Genomic DNA, 22,498 nt, shown 5'->3' with positions numbered 1-22,498 from the left:
AGTAAAGGAGCCAGGCAAAACCCACCAAAACCAAAATGGCAGCAAGAGTGACCTCTGGTCGTCCTCACTGCTACATGCCCACCAGCACCATGACAGTTTATAAATGCAGGGCAATGTCAAGAAGTTACCCTATATGGTCTAAAAACGGGAGGTATGAGTAATCCACCCCTTGTTTAGCATATCATCAAGAAATAACCATAAAAATAGGCAATCAGCAGCCCTCAGGGTTGCTCTGTCTACAAAATAGCCATTCTTTTATTTCTTTACTTTCTTAATAAACTTGCTTTTACTTTGCACTGCAGACTCACTCTAAATTCTTTCTTATGCAAGACCCAAAAGCACTCTTTTGGGGTCTGGATCAGGACCCCTTTCCTGTAACACCTGGACCAGCCAAAGCACTATTTAGTTTTGTTTCCTATCACTGACCCAGTTTCTTCCTCAAAGGTGACCATTGTCATGACTCCTAACATCATAAATAACTTTGGTCTATTTTTGAACTTAAATATAAATGAAAATGAGCAGTATAACTTTTTAAACTAAACTTTTTATTTTAAGATAACTGTAGATTCACATGCCACTGTAAGAAATAATACAGAGATCTTCCTTGTACACTTTACTCAGTTTTTCTCAATAGAATCATTTTGCAGAACTATAGTATATATCACAAGCAGGACATTGATATTGAAAAGGTCAAGAAACAGAATAGCTGCATCACCACAATAATTCCTATTGTTTCCTTCCAATTCTTATGCCACCCCCCACCCCACATCCTGAACCCCTGGCAATCACCATTTCTATACCTTTGTCATTTCAAGAATGTTATATAAATTGAATCATACAATATGAAAAGATTTTGTAATTGGCATTTTTTTCACTCAGCAGAATTTTTTGGAGATCCATCAAGTTTGTTTCACCTACCAATAATTCCTTCCTTTCTATTGTTAAGTAGTGTTTCATGGTATGGATGTTCCACAGTTTAACCATCTACCCATTAAACTGCATTAGACCGTTTGTAGTCTTTGGCTGTTATGAAAAAAGCTTCCATGCATACATGTATCATTGGTAACTTCATGTGTCAGCAATGATTTCTGTGTTTCAATAGTAGAACACATGTCTCTTGGCATGGGATTTCATGGATAGTTCAAAAATAAGCATATCAAATAATAATAAGTCTGGCTAAGCATGGTGGTTCATACCTATAATCCCAGTACTTTGGGAGGCTGAGGTGGATGGATCACTTGAGGTCAGGATTTCAAGACCAAATCATTCTATGCTTTGGTCCTCAGTTTCCCCATCTGTCAAATGAGCAAGTTGAACTATATGAACTCTCAGTTAATGTAAGATAACTTTCGTCATATCTTGAAAAGTTTACCTTTACTGAAAATGGTAGTATTTCCCACAAGGTGGCTATAAGAACTATTGCGTTCAACACATCTTCCTCTTTCCAGAGAAAAATGCTAGAAGTACAGATCAGCCTTCTTTTTCTGACCAACAACTAGAGAAAATACTCCTCTAAGTTAGGGGTGATTCTGCTTCCCTACCTGCCAGCTGGTGGCATTTCTTTCCTGAGAGGTTCAAAGGGTGGATTGCTGACTTATATCAAGGTGGAAGAGGAAGATTAAAGGGGTAAATTGAGTGTAACTCGACACCCCTATATAAGATACCTGCACCTAGTATCAAGAGAGAACTACTTACAAATGCATTCAAAGGAAATCAAGGGTATTTGCTTCTAAATATCTTTCAGGAATGTGCTTTCAATAAGGCTCTCAGTTTGGAAATGAAGCGGAGACAATATGTGAGATTGCCTTGAAGTGCCTTCTTATCTTTCTATCTGGCAACCATTTCTTTTCTTTTATCTTTTAGAGACAGAATCTTGTTCTGTCACTCAGGCTGGAGTGCAGTGGCATGATCACAGCTCACTGCAGCTTTGAATTCCTGGACTCAAATGACCCTCCTGTTGCAGCTTCCTGAGTAGCTGAGACAACAGGCATGTATTACCATGACTGGCTATTATTTTTATTTATATTTTTGTTGAGATATGGTCCACTATGTTGCCCAGGCTGATCTCTAACTCCGGGGTTCAAGCAATCCTTCCACCTCAGCCTCCTAAGGTGTTGACATTGTAGACATGAACCACCATGCCTAACCTCCTCTACTTAGCAACTTCTTCATCTCTGAGTGCAGAGGTTGCCACTATCATCCCTCTTGTAAAAATACTAATCTTCAGAGACAAAAAAAAAAGGCAAGAAGCAAGGATAATAGAATAGAAGGAGTAGCCACTGTTTTTTTCTTCCTAAAAGCAGAGGTTTTTATTGTGTTTGGTCCATAGTCAATGTTTCACAGTATTTCATGGTGCAGATTCCCTGGGTGAAGGTCCCTGTGCAGTACTTTGTGGGGCATGTGGTAGGGGGAGATGAGCAGTACAGCTGGTCAGGACTGGAAGGGGAAAAGGAGAGCTGGGGGCTCCTTAAAACCTATTGAGGGCCACAGTAGGGGAGTAAGCATGGGGAGTGGGTAAGGCTTAGCCCCAACGACTCAGAACTCCATGTCTTGTGTGGGCTTCAGTTTCCCTACCAGGCCCCTGGACAGGGTCAGGGTTGTTGGTCTGAGGGTCCTAGGAAAACCCAGTCCCTCACGAGCCTAAAATATTTTAGGACTATGGCCTGGCCCTCTCCCAATTTCTCCCCCATTTCCTGGAAAAAAAAATTTTCTTTCATGAAAACTTCTTGAAACTTCTGTGGGTACAAAAACCACAAACTGATCAGCCAACAAATGGGAAGAGGAGAGGCAACCAGAAACATGTTAGGGCCTATTTCTCTCCCTGCCCAGGTCTCTTTTCCCCACACAGCTTGGCTCACAACCTGAATGTCTCTTCCAGGGACTCCAATTCCACAAGCATCCAGATATGGCCCTGACCCCTTCCCCCCCATCCAGGTGGCTTAATCCTGTAAAGGAACCAAGACAGGAGGGGGAAAAAAAAAGCTTGCTGTGTAATCCCATGCATCTGCCCATAGACCCTCAGTTAGCAGCACTGAACACATTAAAAAAAGAGATGAAAACACAGAAAAACCCCTAAACCCAGAGAGAGTGATGATGTCGGGAGACAGCATGCTTGGGAGCCTCAGTAGCTGGCCTCCTTCTGGTAGGAGGGGGGATTCCAGGGGGCCTCCCTTGGGCCTGGGAAGTAGCCACTGGGCCTCACAGGCAGTACTTGGGATCATATATCTGTTGACCCAGGCCAAAGACCTGGCTGCTCTGGTTGGCACCCTGTGGGTAGCCCATTTGCAAGGACATGGAGTTGTCACACTTGTCGGTTCCTAACTTGTTGTCATAGATGTGTCTCCAGGTCCCAGGAGCTGTCATGCCCACCTGGCTGGCATACTTGTTTGTACCCCTCTGGAGAATGATGGTCAGTTGGTCCATGGAGGGAAGATATGGTTCTTGGGGTCATAGAGATGCCCCTTCATGCTGTAAGCTATCATGCTGGACTGGCTCACACATTTGTTGGTACCTGTCTGCAGCCCAATGATGTACTGGTCAGCCTTTATGGTGGCATCGTCCAAGTTCTGCTCTTGCTTCTCCGAGTATTTGATGCTAATGTCCACGCCATTCTGTAGCCCCTTCATCGTGGCCTTCCCTGCCAGGGCTAAAAGAGACACCTTCATATGTGTCATGTTCACACTCTCAAACAGGTTGTTGGCCTTAAACAGGTCCCCAGGGTTTATGCCACAGCTAACCATGGTCTTGATGAAGTTGGAGAGGTTTTCTAGCTGGTGCCAGTTCTGGATGGAGTGGTTGATCTTGGGGACTGAGGCTGTTAGAGCTTGTTCGTGAGTGTGCATGAGATAAACCCGTCCTTCAGATCCTTCTGGAAGTTGGGGTCAATAGAGAGGCCCATGAATCCCTCAATCCAGCTGGGGAGCTCAGCCTCCTGAGCGTTGCATTTGGACAGGAGCCAGTTCTTGACCTTGGCCAAAAGCTGTACAAGGATCCCTTGTTGAATTGCATGGAGCTTGTGGCTGGCAGGAGTGACTGGCAGGAGGGTAAAGGACAGCCAGGTAGGTATGGGGTTGGGACGCTCTGGGCTCTGCCACTGTTTAATTTGCACCATTCACTTAGCTGAAGCCTTGTTTGGGTTACAAAACATTAATGGTCTCATGCTCAAAATCAAAACTGCAGAATGTGGCCAAACATATTTTCTTAGAGTAGGCCAGATTTTTGTTAAAGTTGGTCAAGCTTTTGTGGCAGAAGGAGCCCTATTTTGTAGCAATACCCACTGTGAAACATTGGCAGGGATACTTACAAAACCTAGTTTCAAGGAAGAAACATGTGCTATAGTTTGGCTGTTTGACCCTCCAACGCTTATGTTGAAATTTGATCCCCTATGATGGAGGTGGAGCCTAATGGGAGGTGTTTGGGTCATGGAAGATGGATCCTTCATGAATGTCTTGGTACCGTCCTCCAGGTATTGCACTGGATGTTAAAAAGAGACTGGCACCTCTTCCTTTCTCTCTCTCTCGTTTTTTTTTTTTTTTTTTTTTTAGACAGAGTCTTACTCTGTCACCCTGGCTAGAGTGCAGTGGCGTGATCTTGGCTCACTGCAACCTCTGCCTCCCAGGTTCAAATGATTCTCCTGCCTCAGCCTCCTGAGTAGCTGGGATTACAGGTACCCACCACTACACCTGGCTAATTTTTGTGTTTTGTAGAGATGGGGTTTCACCATTTTGGCTAGGCTGGTCTTGAATTCCTGAACTCAAATGGTCCACCTGCCTTGGCCTCCCAAAGTGTTGGGATCACAGGCATGAACCACCATGCCTGGCCCTTTTTCTCTTCTTGCTTCCTCTCTCACCATGTGATCTAAACACACTGGCTCCATTTATCCTCCCATCATGATTAGAAGAATTCTGAGGCCCTCACCAGACACAGATGCCGTCACCATGTTTCTTGTGCAGCCTGCAGAACTGTGAGCCAAAAAAAAAAACTATATTTTCTTTATAAATTACTCAGCCTCGTGTATTCCTTTATAGCAAGACAAGCAGTCAAGGAAAACATGCTACTCCTTTTGAGAGAAGCCGTGAAGCATAAGCAATGTATTTTCTTGGAATAAAACTAGATGTCAATTCATGTCCAATTTCTTCTTGGATATACACTTACGTATCTTGGATGATTTATGGTATTTTAATGCCTGTTCAATGAGCATCTAGAATGAAAATAGTCATAATTTTGATTAAAAAGACACAGTACCTGCCTTCTAGAAGCTTATAGTTCAGATCTTTATTGGATCCTTAACACCCTGGCCTGAACTACTCCCAAGTTGAGTGAGGTGCCTTTCTTTGGACTTACTTACCTAGCTCCTGGACATGTATATGTTACAGTATTGTCATTCTCATGTTATATATCTCTACATTGAACTTTCTTTTCTTTTCTTTTCTTTTTTTTTTTTCTTTTCTTTTGATACAAGGCCTTACTCTGTTGCCCAGGCTGGAGTGCAGTGGCATGATCTTGGCTCACTGCTACCTCCCCGTCCCTGGTTCAAGTGATTCTCCTACCTCAGCCTCCTGAGTAGCATGCCACCAAGCCCGACCAATTTTTATATTTTTAGTAGAGATGGGGTTTCACCATGTTGACCAGGCTAATCTCAAACTCCTGACTGCAAGTGATCTGCTTTCTCAGCCTCCCAAAGTGCTGGAATTACAGGCATCAGCCACTGCACCTGGCCTCCACAGTGAACTTTCTTTTTTTTTTTTTTTTTTTTTTTTTTTATTGCATTTTAGGTTTTGGGGTACATGTGATGAACATGCAAGATTGTTGCATAGGTACACACATGGCAGTGTACTTTGCTGCCTTCCGTCCCCTCACCTGTATCTGTCATTTCTCCCCATGCTATCTCTTCCCACCTCCCCACCCCCGCCCCTCCCCCATTTCCCCCCAACAGACCCCAGTGTGTAGTGCTCCCCTCCCTGTGTCCATGTGTTCTCATTGTTCAACACCCGCCTATGAGCGAGAATATACAGTGTTTGATTTTCTGCTCTTGTGTCAGTTTGCTGAGAATGATGGTTTCCAGGTTCATCCATGTCCCTATAAAGGACGTGAACTCATCGTTTTTGATGGCTGCATAATATTCCATGGTGTATATGTACCACATTTTCCCTATCCAGTCTATCATCGTTGGGCATTTGGGTTGGTTCCAGGTCTTTGCTATTGTAAACAGTGCTGCAATGAACATTCGTGTGCACGTGTCCTTGTAGTAGAATGATTTATAATCCTTTGGATATATACCCAGTAATGGGATTGCTGGGTCAAATGGGATTTCTATTTTTAGGTCCTTGAGGAATCGCCACACTGTCTTCCACAATGGTTGAATTAATTTACATTCCCACCAACAGTGTAAAAGTGTTCCTATTTCTCCACATCCTCTCCAGCATCTGTTGTTTCCCGATTTTTTAATGATCGCCATTCTAACTGGTGTGAGATGGTATCTCAATGTGGTTTTGATTTGCATTTCTCTGATGACCAGTGATGATGAGCATTTTTTCATATGTTTGTTGGCCTCCTGTATGTCTTCTTTTGTAAAGTATCTGTTCATATCCTTTGCCCATTTTTGAATGGGCTTGTTTGTTTTTTTCTTGTAGATCTGCTTTAGTTCTTTGTAAATTCTGGATATCAGCCCCTTGTCAGATGGGTAGACTGCAAAAATTTTTTCCCATTCTGTTGGTTGCCGATTCACTCTACTGACTGTTTCTTTTGCCGTGCAGAAGCTGTGGAGTTTGATTAGGTCCCATGTTCATGGTTAGGAAGAATCAACATCGTGAAAATGGCCATACTGCCCAAAGTAATTTACAGATTCAATGCTATTCCCATCAAGCTACCAATGACCTTCTTCACAGAACTGGAAAAAAACACCTTAAACTTCATATGGAACCAAAAGAGAGCCCGCATAGCCAAGTCAATTCTAAGCAAAAAGAACAAAGCGGGAGGCATCACACTACCGGACTTCAAACTATACTACAAGGCTACAGTAATCAAAACAGCATGGTACTGGTACCAAAACAGAGATATAGACCAATGGAACAGAACAGAGGCCTCAGAGGAAATACAACATACCCACAACCATCTGATCTTCGACAAACCTGACAAAAACAAGCAATGGGGAAAGGACTCCCTGTTTAATAAATGGTGTTGGGAAAACTGGCTAGCCATGTGCAGAAAGCAGAAACAGGACCCCTTCCTGACACCTTACACCAAAATTAACTCCAGATGGATTAAAGACTTAAACATCAGACCTAATACCATAAAAACCTTAGAAGAAAATCTATGCAAAACCATTCAGGACATAGGTGTAGGCAAGGACTTCATGACCAAAATGCCAAAAGCAATGGCAACAAAAGCCAAAATACACAGTGAACTTTCTAAAGCAGGCGTCCCCAAACTACGGCCCGCAGTGGCATGCGGCCCCCTGAGGCCATTTATCCGGCCCTCCGCCGCACTTCAGGAAGGGGCACCTCTTTCATTGGTCGTCAGTAAGAGGAGCACAGTATGTGGCGGCCCTCCAACGGTCTGAGGGACAGTGAACTGGCCTCCTGTGTAAAAAGTTTGGGGACGCCTGTTCTAAAGGCAGAGATTGTACCTTGTTTACTCTTGGATACTTGGCAACAGTTTTAGAGGCTACCATGGAGAATAGCTAGCAAATATATATAGGCACTGAATGAATGCATGAGTGCCTTTGTGAAGAAAGCAAGACAGACATTTTTATTCTTAATTTGCAGTTGGGGAAACTGAGTTCCAGAAAGAGTGATGTGTTCAAGGTCACAGAGAAAATTAATAGCAAAATCAAGATTTGAACCAAGAACTTGACTCCTAGCCAAGCTTCTTCCAGTAAGAGTTGAAGTTTTAGAGTGGGAAAAACATAAACAATCCAAGTGAGTCTTAGTTGTGTACATGGCATGAGAAAAAGTGGTAAATTTCCCAATCTCAATGGCTAAAATGGAAAACTTTAGGGAAATTTTTAAGTGTCTTTGCACTCCATACTGGGACATTTTTTGATCATCAGATACCTACATTGTCATAGTTTCTTTTGCTCATGACTTATTTTCCCCTAACTTCCTGCCATCTCCACTTTTCTTTTAGTTCATCCAAAAAACATTGGAATTTTTCAAAAGGGACTCACTTGGAAATGTTCAGGAAACAGAAGAATGAAGAAAAAAGACAAAACATCATAATGCAAAATGCCAAGAACCTGCACAGCCCAGAAGCCCTATGCTTAGAAGACTGGTATCTAGCCCTAAGACTTTGTACTTAGAATTTACATTGTAGTTAAATTATTATGGCTATGTAAATATTACTCACAGTTAGGCCACGTAATATATAATGATTATGTTTTCTTTCTTATTGCACTTAGGTTTTTTCCTGGCAGTAATAACCATCATGCTTTTCATTTGTTTCATTTCACATCTATCTATCTGATATGATTTGGTTTTGTGTCCCCACCAAAATCTCATGTTGATTTTTAATTCCCAATGTTGCCAGCTTCGATGTGGTTTTGGGCCTGTGGGTGCACAGAAGGCAAGGATTGAGGTTTGGGAGCCTCTAGCTACATTTCAGAGGATGTATGGAAACACCTGGATGTCAAAGCAGAAGTCTCCTGCAGAGGCAGAACCTCATGGAGAACCTCTACTAGGGCAGTGTGGAGAAGAGATGTGGAGTTGGAGCCTCCTCACAGAGTCCCAACTGGGCCACTGCAAAGTGGAGTTGTGAGAAGAGAGATACCATCCTCCAGATCCCAGAGTTGTAGATCCACCAACAGCTTGCACCATGCACCTGGAAAAGCCTCAGGCACTAATGCCAGCTCTTGAGAGCAGCCATGGGAGCTGAGCTCTGCAGAGCCACAAGGGTGGAGCTTCCCAAAACCTTGGAAGTCCATTCCTTGCATCAGTGTGGCCTGAATGTGAGACATGGAGTCAAAACAGATTATTTTGGAGCTTTAAGGTTTAATAACTACCTTTTTGGGTTTTGGACTTGCATGGGGCCTGTCGCGTCTTTGTTTTGGCCAATTTATCCCTTTGGCAATGGGAGAATTTACCCCAATGCCTGTACCCTCATTGTATCTTGAAAATAACTAACTTGTTTTTTATTTTACTGGTTCATAGACAGAAGGGACTTGCCTTGTCTCTGATAAGATTTTGGACTTGGACTTTTGAGTTAATGATGGAATGAGTTAAGACTTTGGGAGACTGTAGAGGATGCATGATTGTGTTTTGAAATGTGAGAAGGATATAAGATTTTGGAGGGACCAGGAGAAGAATGATATGGTTTGGGTCTGTGTCCCCACTCAAATCTCAAGTGGAACTGTAATTCCCAATGTTAGGGGAGGGACCAGGTGAAAGGTGATTGAATCATGGGGGTGGATTTGACCTTTGCTGTTCTTGTAATAATGAGTGACTTCTTATGAGACCTCACTGCTCAAAACTGTGTAGCACTTTCCCTTCACTTTATCTCTCCTGCTCCAACCATGGTAAGACATGCTTATTTCCCCTCCACCTTCCACCATGAGTGTAAGTTTCCTGAGGTCTCCTAGACATGCTTTCTGTACAGCCTGCAGAACTGTGGGTCAATTAAACCTCTTTTCTTCATAAATTATCCAGTCTCAGGTAGTTGCTTTTTTTTTTTTTATAGCAGTGTGCGAACTGACTAACATACACATACTATCACTAATTATTCTCTCAAATTTCTTTCAGAACTGTCTATGTGGTGTATTGGCATGCATTTCTTTGAGTTTTATGATCTGTATTGGCATGATTTTTTTTTTTTAGCTTTATCTTGTTGGAGTTCTCCATAGGTTTTTGAATCTGTAGGTTTATGTCTTTTGTCACTTTTGAGTTTTCACCCAATATTTCTTTGGGTATTCTTTTAGTCCCACTTTTTCTCTTCTTCTGGAATTCTTGTGATAGAATCTTAGATCTTTTGTTGTTTTCTCTAAGGTTCTGTTAATTTTTTTTTCAGCTTATTTTCTCTTTATTATTTAGATTGAGGAAATACAATCGATCTGTTTTTAAGTTCACTGATTTTATATTCTGTTATCTCCACTCTATTATTAAGCCTATCCAGCAAGGTTTTTATTTATGTTGTTTTATTTTTAATTTCTATAGTTTTTCCTTGGTCATTTTATATAACTTCTATTTCTTTGCTAAGTTTTTCTATTTTTTTATTTGTTTCATGAAAACTTGTAATTACTTATTGGAGTATTTCTCTGATTTTGCTTATTGTATTAGTATGTCCTTGTCAGTACTGCTGGATCACCTGGTGTTTTTGGTAGAGGAAACAGTTTTTGGGCCTAGGGAGACAGAGACCATTTCCTGGAACATTTATTGGCAGGGCCACCCTTGCCTTTTGCTCTGGTCCTCCTAGATTCTCTAGGGAGAGGGTGTATCTCACACACAATGGTGAAGAAGAACAGTTCTCTTAGCCACAAATTGTCAAAGGAGTTTTGGATTATCCCCCTTGCTGATGCTGCTAACCTTCCTACTGTTGTTGGTTGGGCTCCCCTTTAATCCTAGGTAGGAATGGGTTACCTTCTGTTGTTAGATTGGGGGTTGGGAAACATCATGTCTAGATTACCTTTTTATTATATTATATATCATTATCCTTATATTGACATATAACTATATTATATTAATTATATTATATTAATATAATCTTCCCTTAATTATATCAGATTTTGTATGATATTAACACAGTCACTTTGGCATGTGGTTAACTCTATCCTCCCTTTCTTCCAGGGACAAAAACTTGAATGAGAGAACTTGTACCTAGGGAGATAAATGGACTGAAATTGATCACACAGTGTCTCCTCCAAGAAGTTGGAAGCTTGTTATAACCTTTCATGAAAAATAATTCTGTGAGTGTTTCCCCTTAAGGTAAACTCTATTTCTTCAGAAGGCCTCAGGAGAAGAAAGGGAAGTAGAATGTTAAGCGAAAGCAGTAAAACAAGGTAAGAAAAGTGGATGATGGCACATTTTGAGAACTTTTCCCACTAAGTGTGCATGCCTCTGGTTAAGCCAAGCTCCTTCCTGGATGCATCCGTCAGTTTGAGGTTGTGATTTTCTGCATGCAAAAACCCAGCACAAGTATACATCTGCCTCATCCCCCTAACACTGTTAAAACTCAAGCCTGAAGCCTGAATATTATTATGACAAGCAAAGTTGAAACAAGAATAGGATACCCAGAAGAGCAAGTCTATTCAAGGAAGCCTCTCTCTCTTTCTTTTCTTTCTTTCTTTTCTTTCTTGAATCTCTCTCTCTCTCTCTCTCTCTCTCTCTCTCTCTCTCTCTCTCCCCCTCCCTCTCTTTTCTTCTCTTTTCTTTCACAGGGTCTTGCTCTGCCACTTAGGCCAAAGTGCAGTGGCATGTTCATGGCTCACTGCAGCCTCAACCTCCTGAGTTCAAATGATCCTTCCATCTCAGTCTCTCGAGTAGCGAGCACTACAGGCATGCACTACCATGACCAACTAATTTATGTTTTGTAGAGATAGGGTCTTGCTATGTTGCCAAGGCTGGTCTTGAATTCCTTGGCTCAAGCCATCCTCCTGTCTCAATCTCCCAAAGTGCTAGGATTATAAGCATGAACCACCATGTACAGCCCTTCACTGAAGTCTTCATAGTGTGAAGGCAGTGATTTGAGACTGGAGAACAGAAAACTGCAGAGAGCCTCATGGACACTAGAAAAAAAATACATGGAATAAAAAAGGTTCTTGGCAGTAAGCCAAGAAGTTAATGGTTTTCAGTGTGTGTAGACTATTGGTAGGTGGGAATTGGATGATTGACGTCTCTACATACACTTAAATATGACCAGGATGTATTAGTGTAAAGTTTACCATGAATAGATTGTAGGTAAGACATGAAACAACTAGGTAATGGTGAAAGGTCGAAGAAAACAGAATATACCACTGAATGGGTTGACAATGGAGAAAGGCTTTGGAAGACGCACCTTAACCTTGCCAAGTGATTCACCAGAAGTGACATGAGAAGATGAGGAGGGTGCCAGGTCAGTTTGGGAAAGCTTTTTAGCGGCACTAAAGAAATGCCCCCTTTTGTTTCAACCAGCCTGGCCTCCTCATAAGACTCTTCACTCCTCCCCTTGTCCCCTCCTTTTCCCAATACCTGGTCCCTCCCCCTGCTCTCCACTACCCTGTGACAATCTCCTGATGGTGTTCTGTAATGTCTAAGCCCCTTGCCCCAGGCCTATCATTGGCTGTTTAGTGGCTTGCTGACCAATCAAGGCTCAGGGATGTAGGTCGTTACTGTCCTGGGAAGGTTATATATAGAGAGGCCAGGTGACCTGGAGAAGATAGTTGAGAGACACTGATGTGGTGAAGATGGCCAGGAAAGCACAAGTCTCTAACCCAGTTGTCAAGGGACAACCACCCACCAACACCAAAGAGGCAAGGAAGAAAAAGGCCCCCTCTCAACCAGGTTCAGAAGCCCTTTGAAGGTGAGTGAAGCACCCACACTCCTCCTTGTGTTCCCCTTGACTCCTCCCTCCCAAGATGCCTACCTTGTCCTGGCCTGGCACAACTCCCACCCCAGCCTGCACCCTTCTCCCACAGCAAGAATCTCAGGGGTTCATGGCAAGAGTGGGATACTCCATGCCCATTTCACTCACCCCTTCCCTAAGAGCTCCTCAGGGCCAGGAACTAAATACTGCTTCTTGGTAACCCTGTGCAGGGTTCCCAGCTTCCTTCTCTTTCAGCTGGGGGTCTGCCTCTTCCCTTGGTCCACTCTCAATGCCTTCTTTTGGAAGATTTGTTTGAAGTGTGCTGGTCTAATTGATGGTTTGGTCTCTCTCAGTGAAAGAAACTCTTCCTGGCTGTATCTAGTTGGCTATCTTGGCTCTCCCTGTCTCCCTTCCTATTTTGAATGTCCAAGATATTATTCTTGGATTCTAAATGCCCCTTTTTATGATCTCCTTGTCCAAATTTATACGTGAATATTGTCCTGTGTCTCTGATAAAATTATTTGTAGATTTCTTGGAAGTTTTCTTTTGTTCCCTGCTGTGTCTCTATTTCATTCAACTTTCCTTTTTTGTTGGTTACTATGTTTGCTTTTGGTCTTGTGTTTCAAGTAAGCAGCTTTCCTTAAATATCTCATAATTCTTGGCCCACTGTCCATGAAATTGCAGTGGAATTGGTGGATCATATGGTAGCTCTAGTTTTAGTTTTTTGAGGAACCTCCAAACTGTTCTCCATAGTGGTTGTACTAACTTACATTCCCACCAACAGTGTATGAGGGTTCTCTTCTCTCTACATCTGCACCAACATTTGTTGTTCCCTGTCTTCTGGATAAGCCATTCTAGCTGGGGTGAGAAGACATCTCATTATAGTTCTGATTTGCATTTTTCTGATGATCAGTGATGCTGAATACCTTTTCATGTGCCTGTTTGCCATTTGTATGTCTTCTTTTGAGAAATGTTTATTAAAATATTTTGCCTATTTTTTGTTGGATAATGAGATTATTTTCCTATAGTTGTTTGAGCTCCTTATCTATTCTATTAATCCCTTGTTCTCAGAGGGGTAGTTTGCAAATATATTCTCCCATTATGCAGGTTGTATCTTCACTTTGTTGATTGTTTCCCTTGCTGTGCAAAATATTCTTAACTTGATGTGATCTCATTTGTCCATTTTTGCCTTGGTTGCCTGTGCTTGTGGGGTTTTACTAGACATTTAACTTTTAAACTTTTATCCTTACATTTCTGTTCCAGACCTGTTGTTCTATAAAATCTTTGGTTAATAGTAATAAAAGTCTCTGGTTTCCTGTAAAAAGTGACTCTAATGGACTGGCTTCATCAAAGTTTAAAATATCCCATCATAGGGATTTCTAATGTTTAAAAAAAAAATACCCTGAAAGTCAGTATAGTGCAATGAGAAGTGAACTAGGTTGTGAGTCGGTAGACATGAAGCTTAGTTTTAGCCAAAAATCCCTGTGTCACCTGGGGCATGTCCCATGCTCTTTGCTCCTGAAGTCCCTTCTTTCAAAGGAGTTGTAAGTAGATGTTTACCAAGATATTTCAATGCTCTGAGACATTGAGAATTCTATTAATAGAGATACTTTTATAAGTGTTAGTTAATTGGCTATTTGATATCAGATAGTCTGGGACTTTTAGTCTAGCACTAAAATGTAAAACCAAAGGTACAGTGTAAGTAAATTTGGCCCCTCTTAAAGTTAAGTTACATTTAAAACTTGGTCAGAAAATAACTAAAATGAAAGAATTTAGTCATTGTGAAAAGTAATATTTTAAAGTAGAAAAGTGCCACGTTTTATTATCCTCATGGCACAATCAGAAAAATAATACCTAGAAATGGAAATTGATTTGTTTAAAATTGAGATAAATAATAAAATTGCCAGAGCCATAGAGAGACCCAGCATCCAAATAATAAATCCAGTACCTTAGAATATGCCAATTAGACTGTATTCAGAGCACTGCACTCTCTGGTTATAAAAATAAAATGATCTCCATATCCACCTTTGGATATATCAATACATATGTCAAAATTGATGTGGTTATGAAACTGAAAAGTCTGAGGTCTTTTTGGTCTCTAATCTTATTTTTGTACTCATTTACAGACACTCTCAAAGTTAGATTTTAATACTGTCCTGTTTCTTCTATTTCAGCTATTTTATTAGCTACAAAAAAGCTTCTTTGGGGGAAGGATGATGTAATTCTTACATATTGCTGAAAGTGAAGAATTCAACATTACTTTAGAATTTTTGTGTATGATTGATTCCGAGGAAAACATTACAAGTCAAGTGAAGGTGATATTTTTCAAGCCAGTGATTATGACATATTGAATTCAGTATTAAAATATCAGGGAAAAGGGAACATTCTGTCTATTTTGAAGTAGTAGATCCTAAATTCATTTCATAACAAAATGTGCTGACTTGATTGGAAATGTTAATATAAAAAGTTGTAGAATTTATTAAATGATGTTTGTTTTCTCCTGTCTTCGTATATTCTAAATTATTCGTATGGATAACTTATGTAATCAATCAACTTATTCAGCAAAAATCATTTTTAAGGGGTTTGTGTTGGAATATTTTATCTTCAGATTCTATAAATATCATAGTGCCCAACACAGATATGGTCAACTGGGTGATTATTTGGAATCCAGATAAAAGGAGAGTCTAATCCTTAAAATGTAAAAATAAACTGTAAGATGGGCATAGTAATATCCCTGTTATTTTTGGGTGAGTCAATATCATTTTCTTACTATATCATGTTCATCATATGTAAACGTGTGTCTCCTATATCTAATTGAGGTCTCCCAGACTGTATTTCTGGTTAATTAGCAGGCATGAGATAATGGTGTTTTTTGTATCATAATGATGTCTGAATAATTCCACATGAAAATATAACCCAATATGGTATTTTTAAGTGAAGTAGGATTTTAGAAATCTGACCTAATGTCTTATTTTACAGATTTGGAAATTTGAAGTCCAAAGAAATTCAAAGACCAGCTGAGTTTCCATAGTAATTAGTAACTAATCTGTGACTCTTTCCTCCCAAACTGTGATCTGTTCTACTGCATGTAAAAAGTAAGAACTTTTCAGATAAAATTACAAATATTTCTAAGTTTTTCTTGACAATTTCTTTTTCAATTCTACTCTCTTTTCTATTAAAAAACTACACTGGACTGCATCTTTTCCACAAAAATTTTGTAGATAGTTAGCTCATAGGGACTTGTACCATGAATTAAATTCCAATGTCTAATGAAATGATTGGCTATAGAAGGCACTTAACTGTTTTTTTTTTAAATATAGCACATATATTTTTTTTAATATAGCAAACAGATTATTGTCATTATTTTCAGATAATGCATGACAGCTGAGATAAATCACCTGCTTTTTAATTTGAAAAGTAATTGTTTTAGCCATCTTCAGTTAAACTATTTGGCAATGTGTATTAAGGACCGTAAGACTATTCTTGACCTAATAATTCAATTTTTTTGACTCTAAAGAAATAGTATTATGCATGCCATTTTTTGACACTATTCTAAAGCAATAGTTTTATGCACAAAAATGGTTAGCACATCATTCTCAATCACAAAAGGAATGTAGGGAGAGAATACGCAAGGTTGAATTACCTCCTTCCATCCACATGGCTGGACAAACAGCACCTACTGCCTACGATTCAGCAGCAATTTGACGTATGAAGGGTCTTTGAGCATTCATTTCCATTCTCATCTCTTGTGGAACAACTCAAAAAGGACCCTTGCCCCTTTGTTCATTTCAAAATAGATTAATCTGCATTTGAGAGAATATGCAGAAACAACCTAAATGTATAATAGTAGAGATATTTTAACATAAATTGTTGAATCTCCATACAACTTGTTATTATGCAGCCATTAAAATCAGGTTGTAGAATTTTATTTAATAACATGAAGAACTTTATTCTAATGGTAACTTCTAAAATCAGATGATAAAATTGTATGCACAATATGGTCTGAATCATGTAAAACAAATATAAATAAAAGGGAATATGCCAAGACCGTATTGATGATTATCTCTGCTTAATGAGATTTTTAAACTTGTTTTTCAAACTTTTTGTTTTTCTACAATAAGTATGTATTGCTTTTATAATCATAAAAGAGACAAGATGATGTATCTTCAATTGTTCCAAAATGATTAGAATAAAGTACTTGAAAAATATTAGTGAAAAAGGCTTTGTTTTCTTTCTCATGCATTATTTATAAGGAAAATAATTCCTATCAGTCTCTGTTTTCAAAAAGCACAATGTATACTCTTCACACAGTTGCCAATACAATGCTGGCATAATATTGGTAAAAAGCACAAATGATAACTCCAGAGACCTCTCTGTTGATTAACTGATCCTTTGAAATTACTAACTTCTAATGAAAGGGTCACTTACTCTCTAACGAAAATAACATTTTGTCCATATCCCCTAATTTCACACAATGAGAATGTAATTTAAATATATATGGTTTTGAAATTTTCAATCTAGTTTGAAGAGGTATTATGTAAATATTTTGAATATTCAATTTAAACTTCAACATAATGGAATAGCACCTACTTAACAACCATACTATTCCACATGGGGGCAAAGACAACTTTCACGTTTTAATTGGTAGGGACCTTTTTGTACAGAAAGGTTACTTTCATTTGAATAGTCTTCATATTCATGTGGTACTGGCTGCCTTAATAGCTCACAAATCAACTGATGGATCATCTGTTCCCATTCGATAGAGACTTCTCCCAGATGCAGATTAATCTATTTTGAAATGAACAAAGGGGCAAGGGTCCTTTTTGAGTTGTTCCACAGGAGATGAGAATGGAAATGAATGTTCAAAAGGTCCTTCATACATCAAATTGCTGCTGAATCATAGGCAGTAGGTGCTGTCTATCTAGTCATGTGGATGGAAGGAGGTAATTCAACCTTGCATATTCTCTCCCTAAGTTCTTTTTGTGATTAAGGAGACACATTTCCAAAATGGTAGGTTGACAGTGTCTGGGCAGCAATAACTGGCAGAGAAATAGTACGCACATTCTATTTCCTGCACCTTATTCTTATAGAAGTCACCAACTAATTAATCACCAGGCTTGATCTAGTCCTGCTCTGGCCCTTCCATTCTGTAAACTGTCGTTTTAGCATCTCTTTGCCTTCAGCTACCCAGTCTTTACCTTCCTGCATCATCTTCTCCCTCTGTGTTCTATTCCAACCTTGTAACTCCCCATATAACATCTTTCTTTCTCATTTCCCAGAATGAGATCCTTCCAGGTCTCTGATTTGCTTCTACTTTCATTCCTTGGAAGCTGGCACTGATTTGCCTATGACCTTGACATCTGGCCCCTTCCCCCTCACCCTACACAGGGCTCTTATGTAGAAGATCCCTGCAGACCTTTGGCAGAGCTGGCTTCAAACATCTGCTGAAATTAACCCTTCACATCTTACCATTGATCAGAGCTAAGCCTAGTTCAAATAAACAAATAATTCGAGTTGAAAGAGATACGTGGATGTTCAACAACAAACCAACATGCAACATTATCCAGAGGGGCCGTCTAAATTAGAGTTTATTTTACCACATCAGTAGGAAAGTATATAATTTGAAAACATTCAAAAGGAATCATTTTCTACTCTTGTGCCTGACGCTAAACATTATCCAGTCCCCCAGTACAATGTTGCATATTAACTCATTTTCAAGTATTAGGTGAAAATAAATAGTGCATTCCGGTAAGTGCAGGACACAAACCTCCATTTTTTTTGTAAGGCAAAGCTGATTGCATCCCATTCAGTGTAAAGCCAGGAAGTTTTAGGAAATCATGCTCGAACATTTTTGTTGTCTTGAATATTTTTGTTAAGGCACTGTTTTTAGGGCCTTATTGCTTGCGTGCACAGGGCAGCTTATAGCTTTTGAGATGCATGTTAATATTGGATATTCATTGTCTGGTAGATCATTAAGTAATTTGTTACTGGAGGGGTTCAGAAATACTGAAACAATATCACTGAGAGTTTCCACCCCTCACAGTATAGATGTGGGGCTTCAGGAGTCACAAAATTACTCAGAAGACAGTGAATATTAGCAAGTTCATTAACTTATTTTCTCCTAGCACCAAAAGCCAAGAAGCTAATTCCTTGTTTGCCAGGCAGAGTGGGCCTTGCTCTCTGGTTCTTAGTGATTGAGATAACTAAAATTTGTTTGTGTTTTCCAGCCAGAAGTCATTCCACTTAATGCTTTCAATATGGAAATACTCTGGTTAAGGCACTGACCAGAATTTAAACTAATTGTTGAGTCTTCAAAATTAAAGTATAAACAAAGAGCAGTTTTAAGAATTTGTAAATCCTTCTTCCTGGTTTTGAAGGCTTTCCCTGAGGTTGATATTAGGCAGGGCTTCATCCTTTTCCTTCAGGGGAGAACCACTAAGTCAAGCTCCCCAGGAGATTTTTTGTTTTGGCTTGACCAGCCATGAGTTTTCTCCACGGTAAAACATTACAGATTCTTAATTTTAACATTCAGAATTAATGATAAATCAGGTTGAGAAAGACTGAAGTTTCACATTTGGGAACTAGAAGGTGACATTTACTAAGTAATGTATGTGAATGAGTTTAAGGAAGTGGGGTAAGCAAGAAACAGGTGAACACAACCAAGGAGACCTGGTCCTAAGGTAAATTTACCTCATCCTTCCAGGTGAGTATCATCCTATTTGCATATTATTCCCAACTTTTCCTTGGCACAGACATCTGGTAAGTGTTTTCCCATCTTCATATGTGTTGGTAAATGAAATAACGAAAGTATTTCATTGGATGGAAATAACGAAAATGCCTCTCTTTTGAAATACTCTTTAAACTTAACTTCTGAATGTCATAGAACAACTCTTAGCCTCTTCTAGGATTTCTGAGACTTGACTACATTTCTGAACAACTGATTATAGGTTTTCCAAATTTTTGGGGAGTTAATATGTGCATCAATTGCCTAGAATTTATTTGCAGATTATACTGCAGCATTATCAAGCAAATTCTCACAGCATGCCCAACAGTAAGATAGCATTGAAAAATAGCAGGCCTTGTCCCCATGTCTTGCAAAATTACAATCTGGCTGGAGAAGTAAGTCTTAGAGAATGTTTATAACCACAAATAGATAATTCAATACAAAAAAGATAGACAGCAAAGGATTGATATTAAAGGTAGCCAGAGAAGGGCAAAAATCAGGGCTAGGCATAATGAGTCAGGGTTTAATTGAGGAGGTAAAGCTTGAGTGTAATTTAAATGAAGCTGAGATACAGACACAGAAAGAACACAGTTATATCAATAATCTGAAAGCAATCATGCTCCCTCCTTTTTACAAAAGCTTCTTTCTGTGATTGTGCCACTACACTCCAACCTGGGAGGCAGAATGAGACCCCCTTTTAAAAATGAATAAATAGGCCGGAAGCAGTGGCTCACACCTGTAATCCCAGCATTTTAGGAGGCCAAGGTAGGCAGATTACCTGAGGTATGGAGTTCAAGACCAGACTGGCCAACATGGTGAAACCCTGTTTCTACTAAAATTACAAAAATTAGCCGCCCATGGTGGTGAGTGCCTGTAATACCAGCTACTCAGGAGGATGAGGCAGAAGAATCACTTGAACCCAGGAGGCAGAGGTGAGCCAAGATCATGCCATTGCACTCCAGACCAGGTGACAAGAGTAAAACTCCATTTCAAAAATAAAATAAAATAAAATAAAAATAAATAAATAAAGCTTATCCTGACTCAAAACTGGAAGGTAGAAAAAAAAATAGTTAAAGAATGGCACATTTTGGTCAGGGGCAGTGGCTTGCCTCTGTAATCTCAGCACTTTGGGAGGCCGAAGCTGGCAAATCATTTGAGCCCAGGAGTTTGAGAACAGCCTGGGCAACATGAAGAAACCCCACCTCTGCAAAAAGTACAAAAATTAGCCTGGCGTGGTGGCACAAACCTGTAGTCCCAGCTACTTAGGAGGCTGAAGTGGGAGGATCACCTGAGCCTAGGAGGACAAGGCTGCAGTGAGCCATGATCATGCCATTGCATATCACCCTGTGCGACAGAGTGAGAGCCTCTCTCTCTCTCAAAAAAGGAAAAAAAAAAAAAAAAAAAAAAAAAAAAAAACCACCAGAAAAGAAAAAAACTGGTGCATTTCATTTGATTAATGTGTAAACATCAACTTCCCCAACCCAAACCATGACCTTCTTTCATCAAATAGCTCTGAAATGTTGCATTGAAGTATTTCTGATGAAATGCTGCTGATAAAATATATTGTTTTGTGTATAGTAGATATTCAAAGTGTTTTTATAGAAGTAAACTGAGAAGTATGACAGTAGCTTAATGCCTCTGGTTAAGAATAATTTAGTGGGAGCGGGAATGCTGGGAAGATGGCCGCCTAAGAACAGCTCAGGACTTCATCTCCCAGTGAAAGTGCAGAGGGTGAGTGGACGCCGCATTTCCAGACGAACTCTTATTGCCCACAGACCAGGAGATACCCAGGCAGAGGGGTCGCCAGCGTCGCAGTCCCAGCCGGTGCGGCTGTTTTAGCCCCCGCGGGGCTGATTTCGCCCGCGCGGCTGCTGTGACCGCTCCCTGTTGCTGCGGTTCTCCGTACAAAAGCCACTGGTCTGGGAGCCCTCTTAGCTGGTGAGCAGAGCCCTGAGACGGCAGAGTTGCCCATTCATCTGAAATAGCGAGTCAGGCCAGGAGATTCCTGGCAAAAAATCCGCCAGGAGCTGGTGCCGCAGTTCGAGCCGACTCCGTGAGTCGCAGCACGGGAGATCCCGGCGCCTTTTCAACAAGCGACCAGAACGCGGGGTTGTTCAACTTAAAAGAAAAGACTCTGAGTCAGGGAGCCAGGTGATCAGGCTTGGTTGGTCCCACCCCTCCACCCCCAACAACAACGAAAACAAAAACAGTAATTGGAAACCCTCTGGGTTGAGCCCTTCAAACCAAGCACAGCTGAACCGGGAAGGTCCGGCTCGGTGGGGGAGGGGCTTCCGCCATTACTGAGACTCTCCACCGCTATGGAGGCAGGCTGCCGTTGCCAGGCAACCCGCCACAACAGAGATAGTCCGCCATAACAGAGGCGGGGCCACCATTGCCAAGAGAGTTCTAAGTATGCCCATATACAAAGGACTACAGGGAAGAGCTCAGGGCAGCTGGGCTCCCCACAGCAGCTCAGCAAAGCCCCTGTGGGCAGGCAGTGGCTAGGCCTGCTGCTAGCTGGGCGGGTCAGACCTGAAAGAAAAATCAAAAAAGGCAGTAGTGCAACGGAAACTCATAAAGCTCCAACTCCCTGGGACAGAGACAGACAACAGGTGGATAAACCCACAAAAATGGGAAGAAACCAGCGGAAAAAGGATGAAAACTCCCGAAACCAGAACACCTCTCCTCCTAAAAGGGATCACAACTCCTCACCAGCAAGGGAACCAGACCGGATGCAGAAGGAGGGTGATGAAATGACAGAATCAGACTTCAGAAGGTGGGTAGTAAGAAACTACAGTGAGCTAAAAGAACATGTTTTAACCGAACGCAAAGAAAATAGGAACCTTGAAAAAAGATTGGACGAACTGCTGATGAGAATGGACAGCATAGGGAGGAGTATAAGTGAATTGATGGAGCTGAAAAACGCAACACAAGAACTTCGTGAAGCATGCACAAGCTTCAACAGCCGAATTGACCAAGCAGAAGAAAGGATATCAGAGGTTGAAGATCAACTCAATGAAATAAAAAGAGAAGGCAGGAACAGAGAAAAAAGCGTAAAAAGGAATGAACAAAATCTTCAAGAAATGTGGGACTATGTGAAAAGACCTAATCTACGTCTGATACGTGTACCTGAATGTGATGAAGAGAATGAATCCAAGCTGGAAAATACTCTTCAGGATATTATCCAGGAAAACTTCCCCAACCTAGCAAGGCAGACCAATATTCAAATCCAGGAAATACAGAGAACACCACAAAGATATTCCTCAAGAAGAGCAACCCCAAGGC

General features: G+C 40.6%; 1 pseudogene; it reads right to left on the bottom strand.

Annotated features, from left to right (window-relative positions):
• Positions 1-3,198: 3,198 nt before the first annotated feature.
• Positions 3,199-8,953, bottom strand: LOC101038008 (calponin-2 pseudogene; annotated as a pseudogene).
• Between the last annotated feature and the right edge of the window lie 13,545 nt (positions 8,954-22,498).

Source organism: Saimiri boliviensis, chromosome X (genome assembly GCF_048565385.1).
Source record: "Saimiri boliviensis isolate mSaiBol1 chromosome X, mSaiBol1.pri, whole genome shotgun sequence".
Lineage (NCBI taxonomy): Eukaryota > Metazoa > Chordata > Mammalia > Primates > Cebidae > Saimiri > Saimiri boliviensis.
The sequence above is the reverse complement of the archived record's forward strand: the minus strand, read 5'-3'. Positions and strand labels throughout refer to the sequence as shown.